Raw genomic sequence first — 7215 nt, forward strand, 5'->3', positions numbered from 1 at the left:
AAAATAGACTTTAATCAGAAGCATAAAATTGACAAGAAGATATATAAAACATTAATTAAGAATTCTAAACATGCTAAAAGACAAATACTAAGAGATTGACAGAGGTCTCAAAAGGTTTTGAAATATTGGTATGCTTTATGAGATCCTTGATGCATTGATGGATCTTGCATATATTCCATATCAGTGTCTGAAATTGAATATTCTCATTAAAGCACTTGCAACTATTTTCAGTAAATCAGTGATTAGAATTTCAGAAAATTGGTGATGCAACAAAATAAGTTCCAGGAAATTGATTTTCTCAGTTGACCTATTTAGTGTTCAATACATGTTTGCCATCATCATCTTTTATTATTATTATTATTATTATTATTATTATTAATATTNCATTTCTAATTTGTAGATAATAAAATATGGTGGGCAAGCTTGAATGTCAGTATGTCAAAGGCAGTTAAGTTAATTTCTAATGTGCTTTCTTCCCAACGTAGCCTGATTTTCAAAATTAGTGTTTTGATAGGGGCTGAGGAATTTTTACTTCAGAGGCCAAAACAAGAATTTGATTACCCATTTCCCTTTGCATTCATGCTATGCAATTCTTATCCTTCATGAAACAAATAGATGCCTCCATAATATTATTAATGGGGATGGTAAAATACAAGAAAATTAAAAGAGAAAAGCTCTCGATTAGTTTTTCCATTCCACCCAAAATGTAGAGTTTTATTTTTCAGTACGCGTATAGGCTAATTATTTCAAAATAAAGTAGAGATTATATGACTGTGAGAAGCAGTGATGACGGCTATTATTTAAAATGCTTCCATATCCTTAAAATATGTATTAGTGATTATGCTTGTTATTAATCTTAAATTAAATAACATGCTTCAGTTTTAAATTAGAAAATTCAAAAGAGTTTATTAAATTCAGCCTTTACATATGGTATTTATTATACCAAAGTCGTGATAGACATATTTCGTAAGGTCCTTGATTAAACTGGATTTGCAAAATGATGGTGCTAGTGCAGACCATAAGAAATCACTTAATGCATTCCACTGAATCCCTGAAGTACTATTTATAAACATGCTCAAAAAGATTGCCTTCAATCCTTTAGATATCACTATCATGTCTTTAGTGTTAGGAGGCTATTTCTAAGCAAATGGAAACTTTTTCTTTTCTATCACTTGTGTATCTCCTGTAAGATATACTTTGATTATTGAAGACCATTTCATCTCTGCTTCTCCTCTACATTTTCTTCTTCTGTGGAAGTTCTTTTTTTTGTGTGGAAATATTTGAGTCAAATATATCTAATTTTACAGAAAGACTATATGACAACAATCATAATAATTCAATCTTGATAACATTTAATGGTCTTTTAATTGACAGCCATTAGTTAAGTTACTTTGGTAGTAGAAGCAAAACAAAGCAGAATTATTGACCAGTCTCAGAGTCGTCCTGACTTTCTGCTCCACATAAACATAAATGACACTGCACACAACAGCACACAACTATGGCTCTTATTATTAACATCCATGTTCCCATTTCTACCTGTTTTTTTTTTTTTCCTCTTTACCTTTGGACCAATATTTAACTACCTATAAAACCTCTCTATTTGTCTGACATCTGATTTGATATGTACCAATTAGCACTATTTTTTCCACTCCTTTTAACTCTCACATTTGCTTCTTTATCTTGTTTTTGATATCTTAGTTAATGGTTGCTATACTGCTAGCCATTCTAAGTAGAAAACTCAGTTATCCTTGTGGTAGCACCGCTGAATACATGCTCAGACACGTGAGAAAGTTCGTCCGGTATCGGCAAAACTGACTCAGCCGGCCTGCCAGGGGAATGCAAATATACACACAAAGCCACGGTAGAGCAGCCGTTTCCCAAGGACTGTGTAGATCTGAGAGCAAAATTAATGCCTATTGGTGGAAATCCCTAAGAGCTGGGTGTTTGCAATGTAACTAATACAACCATTTTGCCTTCCTCTCTCCTTTACCGTCCATATCTAATAAGTTACTGAGTCCTCCACATTTAGCACCCACTGGCAATTTGAATCCATACCCCTTTTCTCTATACCTATTATCACTACTTAAATTCAGTGCCTCACATATTTTTTCATCCTAAGCTATTGCTAGATAAAAATTACCGATAACCTCTGCTTGTGTTGTTTCCCACTCTACTGAATTCTCTACATGAATCGAAGTGGCAGTATAACGTAGTGGTTAAGTGTTCAAATTCTGGATTTGAATCCCTGCTCTGCTACTTAGCAGCTCTATAATTTGGAGCAAGTCACTAATCCCACTTGCCTCACTTTTTTTTTTAATCTGCAAAATTTGTATAATTATGGTACCTGCCTCATAGAGCACTCAGAATATATTTTCTTAATTAGAACACTATCTGACAAATAATTAACATTTAGTTGCACAGCATAATTTTTAAATATACATTGATCATGTTGCCAAGAACATGTATATTTCATGGAATATGTTTTGAGCAAAATATTCACCCAAAGGATTTATAACCGAACACATTTATAAACCATTCATAAAATACCATTCTTTTTTTTGGAAGGAGTCTCACTCTGTTGCCCAGGCTGGATTGCAGTGGCATGATCTCGGCTCACCACAAGTTCTGCCTCCCAGGTTCACGACATTCTCCTGCCTCAGGCTCCCGAGTAGCTGGGACACAGGTGCAAGACACCATGCCCAGCTAGTTTTTTTGTATTTTTTAGTAGAGACAGGGTTTCACCATGTTAGCCAGGATGGTCTCGATCTCCTGACCTCGTGATCTGCCCGCTTCGACCTCCTAAAGTGCTAGGATTACAGGCGTGAGCCACCGTACCTGGCCCCAAATACCATTCTTGAGGTAAATAGAATTATAATGCTGAACTCTTCACTTCTGGTTGGTATTAGAAAAGCAACAAATTAGATTCAACTGCTGCTACTGAAAAGAAGAGTTCCTACACAACTGAAAAAGGAAGCGTGCCAGGATTGAAAGAAAGCAAGAATGAGCAAGTCCATTCTTTCTCTACCAGTTCCCCATTTTCCCTCTAGTACACCTTAAGGGGGAACCAGCTTTTCTAGGAGGAGGAAGGTATTTTGCAGTCTAGGAGCTTGTGTCACAAAGCAGAGTATAGAGTGATTGATTTAGAGTTGAGACACAGTAGATTAATATTTCTCGCAGAATATAAAGAACACACTCCAAATAAAATAGACTTTAATCAGAAGCATAAAATTGACAAGAAGATATATAAAACATTAATTAAGAATTCTAAACATGCTAAAAGACAAATACTAAGAGATTGACAGAGGTCTCAAAAGGTTTTGAAATATTGGTATGCTTTATGAGATCCTTGATGCATTGATGGATCTTGCATATATTCCATATCAGTGTCTGAAATTGAATATTCTCATTAAAGCACTTGCAACTATTTTCAGTAAATCAGTGATTAGAATTTCAGAAAATTGGTGATGCAACAAAATAAGTTCCAGGAAATTGATTTTTCTCAGTTGACCTATTTAGTGTTCAATACATGTTTGCCATCATCATCTTTTATTATTATTATTATTATTATTATTATTATTAATATTCTTAACTACACACAGTGGTCCAAATGCATTGGGATAAAATACATACATGTAATGTCAATTTCTCCAATCTTCAATATATATCCCTCTGTGAGTAACTTCATGCTTTCGGCTTTACTACAAGTGACAGTTTAACATGTTTAGTAAATAGTAACATCCAAAATTTTCAGTTCATGTCACTTTCTCTCTGAAAATTCCCTGAAACCCTTTGGGAGAGCTAATTAGTTCCTCTTCTGAATTCCCATTCTGCACATTTTATTATGATTGCATTTATAACATATTACTAGAGTTTTGTGGTTTTGTGGGATTCTTTTTTTCCTTTTAAAATTGCTGGATTCTTAAAAGCAATAAAGTTTTACTTTCTTTCCTATTTACAGGCAAAAGTACAATATCTAGAACATAGAAGCTCAGTAAATATTTGTTGAAAAAAAGACTGGTATAATCTAAAGTTGTCTTTGAAAGTTAAGCAAGTAGTTTTCATAATATGATGTGCATCATCAACCTAACACAGGGGTTCTCCAACTATGGCCCTTACAGGCAAATTCAGCTGCCTCCTGTTTTTGTAAATAAAGTTTTGCTGAAACACAGCACCCTCATTCATTTATGTATTGTCCATGGCAACTTTCAAGCTAAAATAGCCAAATTTTGTAGTTGCTACAGAGATCATATAGCACACAAAGCCTAAAATATTTATTAAAAGTTTGCCTCCTGGGTTCAAATGATTACAGTGGTGTCATTAGTATCAACTCCCTCCACACACCCCCACATGCTGGAACTTGCTGGAGAATAGTAATTCAGAGAAATCAGGATGGAGGTTCTTGAAAGTTCATCATTATCAGAAGAATAAGCAGTTCCCACATATTCATAAGCATTGTTAAACTTAACTAACTTAACTAGCTCAACTTATGTTTTCCTTTCCACATATTTTTCCACCCATATGGAAGTGCTTTCATCTTTATTTTATATGTAATTATTATGACACAGTTCACAATACTCCTTGTATTAGTTTATTCTCATGCTGCCCCCAATAAAGACACACCCGAGACTGGGTAACTTATAAAGGAAAGAGGTTTATTTGACTCACACAGTTCAGCATGACTGGGGAGGCCTCGAGAAACTTACAATCATGCCAAAAGTGGAAGAAAACATGTCCTTCTTCACAAGGTAGCAGTAAGGAGAAGGAAGAATAAGCAAAAGGGAGAAAAGCCCCTGTGAAATTGTCAGATCTAAAAATAATTCGCTTATTATCATGAGAAGAGCTGCATGGGGGTAATCACCCCCATGATTAAATTACCCCCCACCAGGTCTCTCTCAGGACACATGGGGATTATGGGAACTACAATTTAACATGTGATTTGGGCGGGGACACACCCAGACCATATCACTCCCTTTTCCTCTCCTCTGGTGGGTCAGCACCTCTATAATAATCACAAATCTCCAGGATGCTTACTCACATAATTACATTCTCATCACTCAGTCCCACAAATGGAGTTAGAACTCACCTGGAAGCTACAGGGTGCCACAAGCATTGCTGGAAATTAGTTGCCCCAGAATGAGCCATCACCCTGTTGTGTTCCTAAAATGATGTAAGCAGTAGTTATCTGATCAATTCAAAGTGATTCTGTACTCACTACTTTCGTAATTGTTATTGCCACTGGAGTATGAAGCCCGGACAGAACCTGAGAATTAGCTCTGCTTATAAGTCACATCTTGTCTCTTTCTGCATAACTGTGTCAAACTTCCTTACGTTGAGGTCTTCTCGTTTGAGTTGTATGATATCTGAACACTCCAGTACTGGTTAGGTACAAAATATTTGTGGTAGTCAAGATTCTCTAGAGAAATACAACTAATAGGATAAAGACCGATGATAGACTGATTGATACATACATACATACATACATACATACATATATACATAAACATATGTGAGAGAAGATTTATTATGAAGATTGGTTTATATACTTATGGAGGCCATGAAATCCCAGCTTTCTGAAAGCTGGAGAATCACAAAAGATAGTGGTATAATTCAGTTCTGGGTCCAAAGATCTAAGAACCAGGAGAGCCAATGGTGTAAGGGAGTCCCAAGGCCCCAGATCTCCCTGATATCTAAAAACAGAAGATAAACGTCCCAACTCAAACAGAAAGAGAGGGGGAATTTACCCTTCTTCTGTCTTTTTATTCTATTCAGGCTCTCAACAGACTGGATGATGCCTGCCTACATTGCTGAGGGTGGATCTTCCTTACAAAGCCTACTAATTCCAATGCTAATCTCTTCCAGAAACACCTTCACATACATGCCCAGAAATAGTATTTTACCAGCTATCTGGGCATCCCTTAGCCTAGTCAAATTCACACATACAATTACCCATCATAGTGTTAGTCCCGGCTCCAAGTATTTTACAGAGAAAGCACTGGAGAACCTGCTTTTGCCATCAAATGGAACCCAGGTTAATGCCTTTTCATGCACTACTTAGACGATCACCTTTTGCCATTATGCTGGTCAGGGCATATACTTTAACTCTGGGCAGTGAAGGAAGAGATATGCTTTCCTCCACCAACTCCAGCCAACACAGACTTGGATTCACGGACTCTTGGCTCTTTATAGCCTTTCCCCTCAGCAAATTCACGATACTATGATGGCCGTGTCAGTAAAGGTGTTCAGATTTGGTCATGTTTGACTGTTATTTGTCTGCCCTCATAACAGACTAGTCTTCATTGCTTATAAATCTAGGTTGCATACTTCCTCAGTTAACTTATCTTTTGGAGTATTTTTGGTTCCATTTTCTGTCAGATAACCTTATTCAGAACCAATCTCAATCCATCCAGAAATATTCTAGAACCCTGTCTCCCAAAACAATATTGTTTAAATCTTTCTTCATCCTTTTTGCAGTTTTGCTTAATGTCTTTTTGACAGCTTTGGTGTCTTGCATACCAAAGTGGTAAAAGATGGGACACTCTCAATGTTAAGCCAAAATACTGTTTTTTTACAATCTTCCCTGGGACCAGGGTGCTAATTTTATATAATGGAACCAATGGAATAAATAATTCCTTACCAAAAAACAAAGATAAACTGTTCTGAATTAACTTGTTCTCTTGGTCTCTTGGCACAGGAGGAGTTACACATTTAAAATGTAACAGGAAAAAGTACAAAAATGTAACAACAACTACAAATATATATATATGTGTATGTGTATATACACACACATGTACACATATATGTATGTATATATATACTCTGCCATTTCAGAAACATTATTATATAAATAAACTAAAGTAAATTCAGAAAAAAAATCATTTTTCACAGGTTACATAAAATGTGCCTCTATATTCAGACCTGTTTAAAATTAACTAACTGCATTTGGACAAATGTTTATAAACTGGTTTGGAGCAGCACATTGCTCAAATCTAACAGCACTATGAGCTTTGGCTTCTTTTAGTCACCTGATCTTTGAGGTTCTTTTTCAATATCTTCCTTTATCTTGGATTTATTGAATTATCCCCACAAGAAGTCCTGGATACAGCTTGCTATTGTAAAAAATCGTAATTTTTTTTTAAGAAAAACCTAATTTTGGCCGGGCGCGGTGGCTCAAGCCTGTAATCCCAGCACTTTGGGAGGCCGAGACGGGCGGATCAC

The sequence above is a fragment of the Rhinopithecus bieti genome, unplaced genomic scaffold (assembly GCF_001698545.2).
Source record: "Rhinopithecus bieti isolate Rb0 unplaced genomic scaffold, ASM169854v2 scaffold_2453, whole genome shotgun sequence".
Taxonomy (NCBI): Eukaryota; Metazoa; Chordata; class Mammalia; order Primates; family Cercopithecidae; genus Rhinopithecus; species Rhinopithecus bieti.